Source organism: Orbicella faveolata, unplaced genomic scaffold (genome assembly GCF_042242905.1).
Source record: "Orbicella faveolata isolate gen_17 unplaced genomic scaffold, um_ofav_v1 contig_2, whole genome shotgun sequence".
NCBI lineage: Eukaryota > Metazoa > Cnidaria > Anthozoa > Scleractinia > Merulinidae > Orbicella > Orbicella faveolata.
The window spans coordinates 9,343,943-9,359,874 of NW_028301547.1; the positions used below are offsets into that span (position 1 = coordinate 9,343,943).

The 15,932-nt window shown below is 37.8% G+C and overlaps 1 long non-coding RNA gene and 1 pseudogene across 3 annotated transcripts in view; one reads left to right on the top strand and one right to left on the bottom strand.

Annotated features, from left to right (window-relative positions):
* The window catches only part of LOC110064211 (uncharacterized), a 38,008-nt pseudogene extending 22,901 nt beyond the window's left edge, over positions 1-15,107 (bottom strand). The window contains exons 1-4 of the transcript XR_016207166.1: positions 14,819-15,107; positions 12,504-12,562; positions 8,470-8,568; positions 7,936-8,040 (exon numbers count right to left, since the gene is read on the bottom strand). The product of XR_016207166.1 is annotated as an uncharacterized LOC110064211 (transcript). The remainder of the gene's footprint in view (positions 1-7,935; positions 8,041-8,469; positions 8,569-12,503; positions 12,563-14,818) is intronic.
* On the top strand, positions 2,430-4,535 carry LOC149111880 (uncharacterized). Of its 2 annotated transcripts, XR_016207168.1 has the most exons (3): positions 2,430-2,692; positions 3,133-3,337; positions 3,665-4,535. It is a non-coding gene; the product is annotated as an uncharacterized LOC149111880 (long non-coding RNA). The 2 variants fall into 2 exon arrangements; XR_016207167.1 differs by having other exon boundaries at positions 3,133-4,535.
* Positions 15,108-15,932: the final 825 nt, after the last annotated feature.

Consider the following 15,932-nt stretch of genomic DNA (forward strand, 5'->3'; position numbering starts at 1 on the left):
GACGTCATCACTTTCTAAAATCCAAAACTAAAGAACCTCCAAAGTTTTTATCCTCGTCAGGCATAAGAGGCGGTATATTTATATCTGTTTACAATTTTACAGCTCAATAACGTGCTTCGTTTGGAATCCAGAGCATTTTGAATTTCAGGGTTATGGAGGTGCGTGACATAAGGCTATGATCGAGTTCGTCGAAAAATATATACTTATCTCATGATTTTGAACTTTTTTAGAAGTTCGAGCATTAGGAAAAGTGCTTATGTAAATGCTTGTTTGATCAGCACTGATAATCAGTCGCCTAGATAGCCAAAGAAAGTTCCAGATGTTTACTCTATTTTCCGGCCGCCATATTGGTGTACCACGGAGGTACACCAACATGGCGTTTTCATACTGTGCTCTGTAAATGTCTGCGAAACATTTCGACGAATATCTGAAGTTTGGGGGAACGTACAGGCCTAAAACTTGGAGAAGTGTCTCATTTAGTTACCTTCTATAACATCATAATTTCATAGCTTTTTCCAAAGGATGGTTTTCGATTTATTTTTTTATTGCGTGACAGTGAAAACGATCTATTGTGAATGTTGATATGGTGTACATTATGCATCATGTAAAGGTATTTGGTGAGTGCCAAAGGCATAACATTTCATGTGTTGCTTTTTCAGGACAAATTATATAACAGTGACGTTTTAAAAGGTGTGATCAGAAAAATAATGAGTACATTGTCCAGGCATCACCAGTTTATGGACGGCATATGTAGACAGTAAGAGGAACCGTAAGCACCACGTAAGTTAGTTTTATGCTTATGACTTCTTGTTCTTGGATTTTGTGTCATTTCATCACAAGAATAGGTAATAAAAGATGCAATAGTTGTTGCAATATATTTTTGAAGGAAAACTTATAAGTCTGCCTATGCTGGATAACAGCCATGTGTAAACTGAATGTGAAGCAAACAGTCTGTTAAAGATGGGGGCAACCCTAAAACCCAGAAACTGGAATCCGGAATCCGGAACCAAAAACCGCAATCCAGAAACCGGAAACCGGAATCCACAAATCAAAGAAAATAAGTTCTTCAAATACGCGAAAATTGTTTTGCTTAGCCTTTCGATGGTAAAAAGTAAGCTGCCAAGTAAAAAGGACCTCAAACTTAACCTTTTTTGAAACAAAAATTCCCTGTCTGTTGAAATCGTGCAACCTTTATTTCTAGCCAGGGCTATGATTATGAGAATCTCAATAAAGTGCGTCTTAATTTTATTCCCAACACCTCGAGAGCGTCTAAAATAAGCTTGCTGGTAATTGCCATTTTGTTCAATAAGTGATCTTCAATTTACCGGAAGTATAAATTTATCCTTGATGTCTAGTAAATACTGAACAAGAAAGAAAATGTCATAGAGAACAGGATATCCGTCAGTGGCAGCCCCCTGTACATTGACAGTCAGGCCCCCCCACTTTCGAAGTCCAAAGGCTAACCCGTCTGGTCTAAATATGAAATTTGATTTTTCCAACAGATACAAGACCAATTCCAGATTAACACAATTTCCAGACTGATACTGTGACAAATCAGCATTTCATATTCTTGGCAGCCATCATATTAAAACAATTTGTAGAAATGTTGCACACTTACTTCCGTCTGCTTCTCACTTGCTAACAGATCAGACCACATGTTATTAAAAGATGCTAAAAGACTGCCAGAAACTCACTGCAATAGCCTATAATAGATTGTTGTTAATGTGCTGCTCACCAGTCTTCTCAGAACAATTTGATCTAGACAAGAACCGGGCTCTCACCAGGGCCAGCTTGAACAAAAGATGGGTAACTTAACTTATGAGCAGGCTCTCGTGTTTGGGCTGGGGGCGTGAGTGGCAAAGCCACATGAAGGCTCTTGGTGACATGCCAATGGAGAAAAACACTAGACACCTATTTAGCCTACTCAGACACTAGAGACAGATACTAGAGCCTGCTCGCAGGCTATGAGTAACTCTATCCACCCAAAAAATCAGTAACCCTGACTGGATAGTGATGTACCCAATGGATAGCTTTATGCAGCTTTTGAACAACCGGGCCAGATATATAGCTAAGGGTTGTTCAGAACTGGTCAATAATTTTTTAGCAATTAGTCTGTTGCTGAAGTAAAGCCAAGAAAATAAATAACAACAAAACAATTTTTGCTCATATTTATTTATTAGACATTGCTGAAGTGAATTATTTCAATCATCATTCATAATATCTGGATTCCAGATTCTGGTTTTCGGTTCCGGATTCCAGATTCCAGATTCTGGATTCCAGATTTCGGTTTCCAAATTCAGTGTTTTAGGGTTGCCCCAGATGATGTATGTGCATATGTTAATCTTGAATAATCTGAAATTTCAGAGTTTAAAAATATCATGTCATCTCTGTGATGGTTCTGAGGTGGAGGGCTGCTACATGTACATGTAAATGTCTCATGCATGATTTTCCACTTGTTATGATTCAGGTGCAAATAGTTTCTGTATCTGTTGATGTGCAACAATCTACACCAATATTTCAACCTAATAATGTACAGTGTATATTAATTAACCAAATTATGCTGTTTTTAGTTGACCAGTGCTACTACATAGTAATGTGATGTTGAAGTGCACAAATTTACAAACATGCCCAGTGTCAACTTGTCAAATATATGAACTGGCCAGACAGTGTAGATTACAAAATTCTCTGAAAGGTAAGATGTTTCTTAAACATTATTTTGTAATTAATGATTTCTCAGACATTGTTTTCTTCAAGAAAAGATTCATACCCCACATGGAGGTTTTTTCTCTATTAGAGTTCTTGATTCCTGATACTTTAATTTGGAATTTCTAAAGACTGGCCATGAATGGGTGTTGGGTGTGAATATCTTCTGGAACTGCACATTCATTCATTGAGTAAGCAAGAACATCAGTATTTATCCTGACAAACTCTGATTTCCTTCTGGAAGCTGAACTCATATACAGTTGTACAGTTATATGTACAACCAAACAGCCTGGATGACCCTGTGATTGGGACTGTGCACATTGTTGTAACTTGCAATGTTCCAGTTTCTTGTTTGAAGCAAATTGCATTTGCTCTCGAAAGCAAGTCACGAAGTTCATAACAGTTATGTAAGTTTGCTTTGTATCTCAGGGCAGAGCCTGCCACTGTGAGAGTTGGAGTAACCAACCCCTAGCATTTGATTCACTACTAACACTCAGTAAACAACTAACAATGAAGTACACTGTATATCAAAGGAAGGAATTACATGCCTGTTCCAGTCAGTCAATATATGAACAGTTTACAGATGGTCAGCCTGTATTAAAACATCAAAGATTTTCAAAGCAACCATGGCCTGGTGAGATATTTCTGAGGAAATATAAATTTAAGGTCCTTATGATTGCTTATAGACATTGATTTTTATTGTAAAAAATATCTTACTGAGTGTATTTTTCTTGTGTACTAATTGTTGTAGACCACAGAGATCACTGTTATGACAGATATATTAATCTGTGAAAAGTTCTATAAACAAATGCATCTGGGAACAAATAATTAATTTATCATGGATGCAGCTTCTGAGAGATCCCCAATATTAATGGAACATACCCTGTTCATACATGTAAAAGAGTTCAGTAATTCTTTACTTATGATTGTAATGCTTTGTTTGGTTTCTCTGTATTTACAGACAACTTGATGGGATTATAAATTCTGCACCAAGTTCATTGAATAAACTGACTTGGAGGTTCAGTTCTGCAACCCATCCTGTGTGTAGTAATATCATAGCTGCAACATTGTGACAGATGCACTGCATTACATTATTAAGAAACACATATTAACTAATTATTTTTAAGTGCCTGTTAAATTAATCAGTTTTTCTTAGAGATAATTTACTCATGGTTTATTTAAATAATTGGCTTTTTGGCTTTAAAATGATATTTATTGACCTTTTAAATCAATTTTGTGATAATCTGCATTGGACAAGGCATAAATTGATATTTTGCCAACATGAAATGGAGAACTGGGTCTTAAGCAAAGTTGCAGGATTAGCATTTTTGTAGAAAGAAAGGGTTGAGAAATTTGTGACATTCTACAGACAGCCTTGCCATTCGCAATGTCCGATAAGGTTAATTTGTTCCATTCTGTTGTAGAAATAGTGTGCTCTAATTTATAAATTATTTCAATCTGTTGTTTAAATGATTGCCTTATAACCCCATGTCTGGCTTTGGTGCATATAGGATATTGATGTATTTTTTATCCATTTTGCTGTAAATTATCTTAAGTGATGTGTCAATCAAAACATATCTTGGATATGCTGGGCTCTTCTGACAAATGTACCTATGCCTGATAACCTTTGAGTGCATTTGGTTGTGTAGTGCAGACAAAATACATGTACATAATATAATTTCCTCTTAGCTTACTGATAATTCTTGGTATAATTTAATCATAGCAAAATTAATTAATGGAACCCAATAACAGCTCTTGTAGTCCACAATGCCAGTCGAGAAAAAGAACAAATCACATTGAAATTGAATAATAAAATTATTATTAGAAGCCTATGCAAGTATTCATAACCAGCAAACAAAAATATCGTAATTACCATTCATGCAAGGGTGATTTTGCTTATTGCGAACCCTTCCAGCAGGAGTAGACTGCATACAATAGTGAAGATGGCTAAATGTATCTTTGGGGAGAAGTTAGAAAACAAAACTTTCCAACTTTTCACATATGTATACTGTTTTGGTATTTCTGTGAGATTACATTTGGTAGAGATTCAGGGACTGAGTATATTTTAACCACTGCATTTTAATCAGTCCCCACAACAACAAAAATGTGTAAACTTCTTTTGTGTGGGAATCCCCATGTTAACTAAGGAAGAATATAATGATTAATATCAATGCCTTGTCTTTCTGAATAAGGTAGGAAAGAACAAGAAATGCCACCAAAAAGCACAGAAGACAGTTCTGTTATGTGATCAAGATTTTTGGTGGCTTCCCAGAAATCCTTGAAATCATGGCTCTATATTTCATAATCACACCATCTTTCACCTCGATCTGCTGATGTAATACTAGTTCCGGCTGAAACTATTAAATCATTCGCAATTTACCTCATACATGTTGGATTATTTTCATTAGTAACAACATTCCGAAAAATAACTGAGGAGCTCCGCTTTTAGGCTGGCCTAAATCTATATATTATTTCTTTTTTTCCTAAGGGCAAACTTCACACATTGTGTTCAACAGACAGCTCGTGAGAGAAAGTGAAACAATAGAAATTTTTTTTTCTAAGATAGAGTAAAAGGTAAAATTTAAGCAACTTAAGTAGCAGGCCGGGTGGGACCCTGACCCCACCTCAGGCTTATATCAAACCGGGTGTGGCATGCGCCACATTCTTTGGCTCATCCCTTATTTCCAGGTGTGGCATGCGCCACACTTGTTGGCTCATCCATCACTTGCGGGGTATGTTGCTACCATCCCTATTATCATGTACCTATTTACAGGGTGTGTTGCTGCCACCCTTAGACTTACCAGGGAGCACCCAACAACCTTAGTCCCATTTACTGCCAAATGGTTGTCAACTTTATTGCCTACTTATGTAAGCGGCCAAAGTTGTTAACTCATTGTTAATAACAGGACATGAATTTACGTCTAAAATTTTCCACGGTCATTTTTTTGAAAATTAAATCTCAGAGCCTTAATCTTTCATTACCCAGCAGCTTTACTCCTGACCTAGTGAATATCTCTGTAACTAATGTACTATAAAATAGATCGGCTGCCCACCAAAACTCCTTGCCCTCATCACCGCTTTCCACAAGGACATGGAGAGCACCATCTGCTTTGATGGAGCCACCTCGGATGCCTTCCCAGTCAGCAGTGGAGTAAAGCAGGACTGCGTTTTGGTGCCAACCCTGTTCAGGATTTTCTTCTTGATGTTACTCCACTACACCTTTGCCGATTGCTCGGAGGGTGTATACATTCGGACGAGGTCAGATGGCAAGCTTTTCAACATTGCCAGGCTCCGTGCCAAAACCAAGACTCTTAAAGTGCTCATACACGAGCTGTTGTTCACGGATGATGCTGCCCTGGCATCCCACAGCGAGGCAGGCCTTCAACGCTTGGTTGATAAGCTGTCTCACGCCTGCAAGGAGTTCGGCCTTACCATCAGTCTAAAGAAGACAAACATCCTAGCCCAAGATGCAGAGACACCTCCCGTCATTACCATCAACAACACTGAACTGGAGGTCGCGGACTCTTTCACTTACCTAGGGTCAACAGTGTCAAGCAAGGCGTTGCTAGATGTTGAGATCAGTTCAAGGATCGCCAAGGCAGCCGGCGTTATGGCCAAACTCAACAAGAGAGTGTGGACTAACGACCTGTTGAGCGAAAGGACCAAGCTGCAAGTCTACCGATCTTGTGTCCTTTCCACTCTCCTTTACGGAAGTGAGCATGGCCCACATACGCCAGACAAGAGAAACGGCTCAACGGGTTCCACGTCTGCTGCCTTCGGCGCCTCTTTCAGATCAAATGGCAGGACAGAGTCTCCAACGCCAATGTTCTTCAACGAGCCGACATGCTGAGCATCCCTACACTACTCATCCAAAGACGCCTACGGTGGCTCGGTCATGTTCACCGTATGGAACCCGATCGCCTGCCAAGGCAAGTCCTCTACGGGGAACTGTGGGAGGGTGCCTGACGCGTGGGTCGACCTCTCCTTCGCTTTAAGGATGTTTGCAAGCATGACCTGCGACTCGCTGAATTCAATCCCAATACCTGGGAGGTCCTCGCGCAAGACTGCGCTGCGTGGCGTCACAGTGTGAAGGAGGGGGCACTCAGGGCCGAGACGAAGGCCAGGGCCGAGACGAAGGCCAGGGCCGAGACGAAGGCCAGGGCCGAGGCGACAATCAAGCGGGCAGCGAGAAAGGAACGACAAAGAAGACTGCCACTCAAGAATCCGGCTTTTGAGTCACTCAAGAGCCTGTTGACACTGATGTGCTGACCATCGCCTCTCCGAGACGAGGATGCCATATTATTATAAAATAGCCTAAGTCATGTGACCAAATCAAGGTTTACAATTGTTTGTGAAAAAATATGACGCCTTGTGTCTTCATCGACAGTATAAGCATGAATAGCTATGGCTAAATTTTATTACTGTACTTAGGAGATTAAAACGAATGACTTAAGTCTCGTTATTTATGGATATGAAATTTCCAAGCGGTAGGGGGACCCAAGTAAAAAAGTCATGGAGATTCCAGGGGATGACAGGAGTATCGTAAAACCCCATTGAATGGAAAATCGTGGGGGGTAGGGGTCAAACTGGAAATGAACCCTCAGTGGGGGTATTGATATTTTCTAGAACCACACATTGTGTTCTAATTGTTTTATTGTAAAAGTTTTAATTCAAAAGGGAAATCAAAGAGAATCAGTTCATCTAAGCTCCGTATTATTAATTAACATTACTTTTGCATATTAAATTGATTAAATTATCCTTATTAATAATTTAATTTCGGGCTAGCTCCTCAGAGAGTTGGGTTAGTAAGATGAAATTACAGCTTGCCTAAGGGCAAGCGGAGTTTTTGAATTTCATCTCAACCTGCACTGCCAGGCTTCGAAACCTAAAAAAGACGACATCGCGCCACAAATTCAAAATGATACACATCCCTGGTTTACGACACAAAGGTGCAGATGTCTCCCGTCACCACACAGGGAAAATGATGCCCGACATGCTAACATAGCCAGACGACATAGCAGCCACAAGTGATGTACACATATACTGTGACAGTGCAGGATGCAAGCATGCCATTCCTGTATCGCACATCACAGGTTTTGCTTCTGTGACAAGGAACATGACTTTGTATAATATAAATGAATCTTCAGTTAAAAAGACGTTTACAGTGTCCATGTACATACATGTATTAACACAATATTTTAAAAATAAATTATTGCATCAAAAAAATAATACCTTCCATAACACCATCAGTTTCACCTCCACCGACTTCTTCCAACTTGCTGAGTTTGAAACCAGTTTCTTCCTCTTCCTCTTCATCATCTGACACTGTAATAACATCTACAGTTTTACAGAACAAAGGAAAAATGGTTTTCATTGCCCAACTTATTAGTTTGAAAAATGTCCTTACACGAGGAGACTGTATGCTGACACTGTGATACACACTTTATTGCAACTTACAGTAATTACAATATTACAGCAGGTTACCAATGTTCAATTCAGAGTGTTAGAAATTCCTAAGAAGATAATCGAAAATGACCAAGCCTGGCAACTGATCAACCTTGCACTATTACATGTCAAGGTCATGGCATAGGTCATACCGTGCAGGAGCTACCACGGGACTTCTCCACTTTTTTTCAAGCACAGATGGTTAATTATGACATGCCATCCTCAGTTGCAACTTAACTGTTATACCATAAATGATCACTGAATGAAGTCCGAAGTCTTTTTCTTAACCACAGAACCTCAACATTAGAGCTTACAACAAACCTTTATATGTAAAGGCTTCTGAAGCTGTTCTTTTTTTTGAGGTGTGTGGTTCTTCTTGTATGGAGGTGATAGGATGATCCACATGCTGACTGCTTGCATCTATAAATATTTTCGTCGAAAATCAAAAACAAAAACAAGAGAAACTAATTCAAACATTCAGACTATGATTTTAACTTAGAGTCCCTCCCTATAGCTTTACAACCACTTACAGGATGACAATGAAAGCTTTATTAAATAGTAATTCGCACATGCTCAACGGAAAATTAATGTCAATGTTTTTCAATATTTTGTGGCATTTGCATGACAGCAAAAAGCATAACTGACAGAGCATTTTCTCCTATTTCCCTTGTTGAAATTCAGTGAAGTTTGCCAGATTGGTAACATGTAAGTAAATATTCTACTTTAGTTGAGGCTCGTTTTTCAGGGAAATCTATGCCACTACAAGCCCAAATTTTTTTAAGAGTAACATTTGTATCCTGCCAGACTCGATATACTGTGAAAATTTAGAAAGATTTCACTGAGGAAATTCAAAAACATCACAGATAAGGCCATATTAAAAAGTGAAAAACTTGTTTGCTTGGGCATTTTGAATTAAAGACTAAAAGCCATGTATTCTACCTGGTCACCACAATGAGACATCGCATCAGATAGCATTGCACCTGTGCAAACTCATTGCATTGTCGTCTTCCATAGTAATTGTTTCACGAAAATTTGTATCAAGTTATAAAGAGAAATCCAAGCCAAAAGAAGGCCAGGGGGCAAATCCTCCAACTCATTAACTCTTTCTAAATTTTCTCAATAAAATGGGGAGGCAGTGTGGCCAAGTGGTTAGGGCGCTGGACTTGAAGTCCGGAAATTGTGGGTTCAAGTCCCGCTCTGACCACTTAGCTGGAGTTGTTTCTCGGTAGACCCTAGTTCAACTCCTCAGTCATGCATGTAAATAGCCAACTGGTCTGCCCCCTGCCAGTTGGGATTTTTAACCATGTTACATTTATTTCATTATTATTTTGTTTCATCGTTTGGTTTCATTGGCCCTGAAAACCCCAGTGGGGGACTAGCCAATTAAGATATTTTATTTATTTTATTTATTAGAAAAAGGAGGAAATGTTACAGAGATTACAGAAAATCAGGGTACTTAGATGGTGCTGAAACTGCTGGGAAAAAAAAAAAAACAAGATAAAAAAACGTTTGCTTCCTGCCTCTAGCAACACAACATGCATGCTTTACATGCAACTTGCTGGATTCAGATCTCAAAACTAGTGAGCCAGAAAAGTCAGTCGGGAAAAGGAACAAGAGTAGGAAACTGCAGTATTGAATCATTGCTTAAAGGAGAAGATCACTCCAAAAACCGTGTATTTTTTTGCATCACCAATAAAAAGTTCACATTGAGTTGAGTTACTCACCGTTGTTTTAGCTTCTGAAATGGATGTGATCCCAATGAAAAAGAAGTGAAAAGTTCGACACTGGAAGCCACCATTTTGAAAGGATCTTGCAGGCCAGGCCACATATCTGTGACGTCATTCCGTTCGAGAATGTGTTTGTTCTTTTGAGCTTTAGTACGGCTGCTCTTGAAGCCAGAACGTGCTAGTGATTCCACAGATGACAATAATCAAGGTGAATGGAACGATTGGTTGGAAAATGCTTTGTGAGAGATGTGCAACCATGCCGATGCAAAGAGAATGTGTTTGTTGCCCAGTAGGTCACCAAGATGGAAGGTACATTTTACAGTACAATTACAATGGACACAGTTAGCAGAAGAGGAAGTTTATTTTAATTGTAAAATGCTCTCAGAATTGAATTGGTTGCTTAAACAAATCCCCAGTATAGTGCTTTTGATCTGATTTGTCTCGATCTTTATTTTACCGGTGGTTCAATGTGGAGGGAGTTCTAGCTGGCATCACAGAAACTGACAAGTTTTCAAAGGTGTGTTTAAATCAGGCGAATGCTTTCCACCTCACAAGTCTTTGTTTTTACTTATAAAATTTGGATACATTTTGCTCGTGCTCATACGTGTTTGCCTAGGTTTCTTTACACGTATATACTATGTGGACTCTTGTGAAATACGCAGTAACTTTACATGTAAGATGTGAAGTGAAATTGATGTCTTTGACGTGAAATGTGATTTTTTGTGTGAATTGTAATTTTTTATTGTTGGAAAGCTAAGCATATGTAATAGATTTTGGATAGAAGAAAAAAGTATACACAACTTTTACGTGCGTAAACAAGCTGAAGGAAACTTGGCTCTGTTAGTGTGTTTATCCGTATCACGTGTCATGTTTACTCAGCTCATTACTTGACAAAGCATGCGGTAAAATTACAGCTTCATTTTTTACCGTAGATTTGCTTTCATTAGCAATTGTAATTCCCCAAAATAATGTAAATAAAAAAAACTGCCTTAATTAATGATGAATCGTGGTGATAAAATTGAAAACAAATTGTAACACATTTCAGACAAAATATTATTTACATGTGGATATCGGATTTCACTATAACAGGACTTGTTATCGCTAATTGTCGATATATAGATAGGTCTGATGTACAATTAACTACTTCTTCTGACGTATTTCAAATCAAATTAGACAGCATTTAAAAAGTTATAAGTATTTTAACTCATCCCTGGCTGTCAAGGCCGATTATTAAACACAATCTGATTTTGGCCCACACAAGAGATTTATAAATCGAAAAACATACTCTTTCGATGAAAGAAAACCATAGTGGGTTAGTCTGACTTGTAGTTTTAAAGAAATCTGCAGAGCATTTGAAGTTCCCACAGTATCCTAAGAAATTTAATAAAATCACTTCCAGAAAACACATGCAGTTGCTATGAATCAATGAACATGAAAACATGAAAAACCTAGTGCCAGGCTATGAAAAGTAATGAATTAAAGCTTGCAACATGGAAGCTTTTTTATACATACTGGTAAGACTGGTAAATGAAGAAAAGAATTTCATTTAGCCATTTTCCCTGTTATTATAGAAAAAAAGCAGCTAACTGATTATAAATGAAAAACCCCTGATTCACGCCGTTTTAACATCTTTTTCATATTGAGCCTGAAGGATTGAAAATTTTTGGCGACTAAAATACTTGTGCTGGTGATCACACTTGAAAACTTAGGGGCCAGCTGGACCCAAGGTTTTTTTCTTGAAATGCAAGCCCTGTAGCCCAGTGAGGAGCTTCAATTTCTTACGCATAAATAATATTTACCATATCAAGTCAACAACAGTTCTGCCGAGCAAAAATATTTTTAAAAATGAAAAGTATAACTGATAGCTACCTCTTTTCGTTCCTTGCGATGCGCCGTTCACTTGTAATGCGTGCCTTTACAAGTGCCTTCAGCTGAAAAATTTTCGGAAAGCATTTTTCTTCAATGACCTCTTTCTTGTGTTTCCACCCACAAGTTCAAATCAGTATTCAGTTTTGAAACAGTCGTCTGTGAAATGCTTGTTCGACACGTACACGTTTTCGAGTTTTTTTGCATGAAGCTCTCATCCGATCCCGACATAGCTATGCAAACTACTTCTTTGGCAATTTTTTCTTCTTTGCAGGCAAATTAAGAAAAGTCACTCCTCTTTCCCTATCCTTTTGGTTCGGGTTTTACAGCCCAGGGCGGAACATTTTAGCACAAAACTGAATAAACGAATTTAGGACAGAAAGGAAGAGCTTCAGCCTTTGAGCTTCACACCAATTCGGACAGAATGACGTCATGGATATGCGCCCTAGCCTGCAAGATCCTTTCAAAATGGTGGCTCCCAGTGTCGAACTTTTCACTTCTTTTCCATTGGGATCGCATCCACTTCAGAAGCTAAAACAACGGTGAGTAACTCAACTCAATGTGAACTTTTTATTGGTGATGGAAAAAATACATGGTTTTTGGAGTGACCTTCTCCTTTTAAGAAAAGGGAAAACAACTACAACAACAAACAACAACAAACAAACAAAAATAGTGACAGCATTGAGCAAAATGCAGCCACAATCACTCATCTTCAATGTTCTACGTGAGCCCTAGTTCAGTAAATTGAAAAAAAATACTCACCATCTTTCTGAATTACTTCATCTTCACCTTTCTCCATATTTCTACTTCCCTATGAAAGCCTAAAAATAATTTAGCAATACTGTTACATTATAACTCCCAGTACATTGCAGGCAATGAGAGTTTTCTATTGCCAGCAATCGCAGTTTGTCTTTGTTTTAGAAAAGGGGACAACAGACAAGAGTCTGAAGTGGAAAGTTCTCATTGATAAAAACACTTAAACACAAGTTTCTTATTAATAAACTGATGTTTCTACATCTGGTCTCATGCTTATTTCTGACAAACCGCTATTTTATTTTTTTGTTCACTGGCTGTGCATGTGCCTTTCGAGGACTTTGACTGACATCTCAAATAATTGGGTGACAGAACCATTTTTTTAAAAAGCTTTTAAAATCACTCCTCATCTGTGACCTTGTTTTGATCAAATACAAGACTAATTGAAGGCTTTCGTGCAAAAAAGGGCGTATGTGGTATTTTGGGCCAATTTTTATATTTTGCAGGATCAAGCTACATTTTAGCAGACTGACTTGTTGTGACATGAAAAGCATTGTTGCATAATTGTTTTTGTTGATTTGTGCTTCGTTTTCGAGAAATAACATATGCAAAAAAACTCAGTTTTCCGAGCGGCATCTTTTAGAGCGAATCCTTCCAAGGTGGATTTTGACGCGGCGCAAACTTAAACGGTTACTTTTAGCAGCTTCAACAGCATGGTTTTTTTTACATAGATGTTTTGATTTTTGAAAGAAGTAAAGAAATAGACCAGAAAAAAAAAAATTGCCCCGACCTTGCATTGAACCGGTGTCACGACTAAACAAACTCGCACTGGCCAGTTCAGCACCTTATTCACTTACGCTAACGAAGCAACAGTAACAGAATTGCGTAATTATATGAATAATAAAACTAGCGGCAAATACCATGCTTCGGTGACTTCGTTTAGCAAAACAAAGGTTTCTTTTGTTTTTCACTCAACAAAAGATCTCCAAAACTGAGTTTTTTTTGTATACATTATTTCTCGAAAATGAAGCGCAAATCAACAAAAACAATTATGCAACAATGCTTTTCATGTCAAAACAAGTCAGACTGACAAAAATTAGCTCAATCCTGCAAAAAATAAAAATTGGCCCAAAATGCCACATATGCCCTTTTCGCACGAAAGCCTTCGATTATAGAATCAATCATCTTTTTCAAGTCACAATCCAAATCATGGATTGATACAACAAAGCAATAATATAAGTATAATAAACTGAAAGTTCAGCAAAAAACCTGATCAGTTACATATTTTGTCTTTTTCTGTTATTTCTTGAGCAGCCAATTCATTACAGCTGATCAAGATGAAAAGACATAACAAAAAACTGTCAATAAGCAGCCTCGTATTTACATACAGTAGTCACACTTGCACAGTGAGCCATGACCCATAGATTTCTACTCCAACAAGATTTCTTGACATACAGTACCAATAATGTGCTGCATGTACATGTAATGTGGTTTTTCTTTCTTTCTTTTTACATATATTTTATTTCTGGGCCTGCAGTAATTGGCTACTTAGCTGTTGCGATGTCCCTGCCAAACCTCTACAGTGTACATATTGATTGTAATTTTTTTTTTGTATCATAAAGGCAAAGCTAATAAAATAAAATAAATAAAATTTGCAAAACATTTCATGACCCGAGATTTGGGTTCAAAAACTGCCATGTAAAAAAGGTGCAAAAATGAATCACACTTGGGGGCGTCATTTTGTAAAAATATGGAGCTTCCCATGGAGTTTTCCATTACGCACAAAATTGAACCACCCTTCAGGAGACCTTTTTGCAAAATAAAAAATTGACCCAGAACCCTCATTATACTGTATGTCTGTGTCCATGTGATAGAATAATATTCTAAAACATACGCTCGGCAACAAGTGTATTTTTTCAGGGAAGGAGGGTGAATTGACTTATGTGGGGGCTAATTGGTTTCTGGTTGGGGGCTAATCGATTTCTGGTTGCGGGTTAACAGGCTAGGGGATAATTGACTTGGAGGCTAAACGACCTACTTGTACATTCATTAATTTTGGCAGGAAAAGTAATTATAGTAAACTCAAGGAAATAATAATCTACCAGCAAAATAAACAATTATTCTAGAAAACATTTTAGTACAGCAGATTGCAAACACAGATGACGAAACTAAGAAAGACAAATTCACAATTTAAGAGACAGAATACTATGCTTATGTCTGTTTACAACTAGTAGATTTATACCAAACAATAGGATTATATTCACTCTTGATTTCTATGCTTGAGCTCAATGTTGAATATAAATAATTTTTTGTACATTCTTTACCTTCATTTGCAACTTAAAGTAGCGGTATTTGATGTAAGGCATTCAAAGAACAATCGACAACTGTACAGCACCTAACAAAAGCTTTGTTCACTGGCTATGCATGTGCCTTTTGAGGACTTTGACATCTAAATGATGGGGTGACAGAACCATTATTTAAAAGCTTTAATTTATTAAATCACCGTTCATCCGTGACCTTGTTTTGATCAAATACCAGACTAATTATAGAATCAATCATCATTTTCGAGCCACAATCCAAATTGTGGATTGATACAACAAAGCAATTATAATAAACTGAAAGTTCAGCAAAAGACCTGATCAGTCACAGTTTTTGTCTTTTTCTATTATTTCCTGAGTGGCCAATTCATTACAGCCAGTCAAAATGACAAGACATAATAAAAAAAATATATAAGCAGCCTCATACATGTATTTGCATTCAGTAGTCACACTCGTGCAGTGAGCCATGAACCACTGATCTGCAAAACATTTCATGACCTGAGATTTGGGCTTAAAAACTGCCATTTATTGTTAAAAAAGGTACAAAAATGAATCACCCTTAGGAACTTTATTTTGTAAAAATATGGAGTTTCCCATCGAGTTTGTCATAACGCACAAAATTAAATCACCCTTGGAGACTTTATTTTTCAAAATTAAAATTTGACCCATAACTCTCATTGTTATATAGCTGGCATTTTTCCTGCTACAGTGCACCCATTCATTGGCTAGTTCATGGTCACATGATATCTAACAATGAAACTGTTCACTGCCAAATGCCATGAGTGAGCAACATCCCAAAAACTATGACGCCAAACAGGAAACAGTTCACTGTTACTCAGGAAATGTTGACCCCTGTTGCACGTGTTTAGAGTGTGCAGCTGAAAGTGGCCTGATGTTGTAGCTGGAATCTCATCGCCTTTTTCAAAATTTGCTTTTGTTTTGTTGTGTTATATAACAAATCACTTAATGACTGGTCCCTTAGGGAACAGTGAATTTTGTTTCCCTCGAATCTCAGTGTTGAGATTCTCAACATTGAGATTCCTCGGGAAACAAAATTTCAACATTGAGATTCTCGGGAAAGAAAATTCACTGTTCCCCTCGGGACCAGTCATTAAGTGTT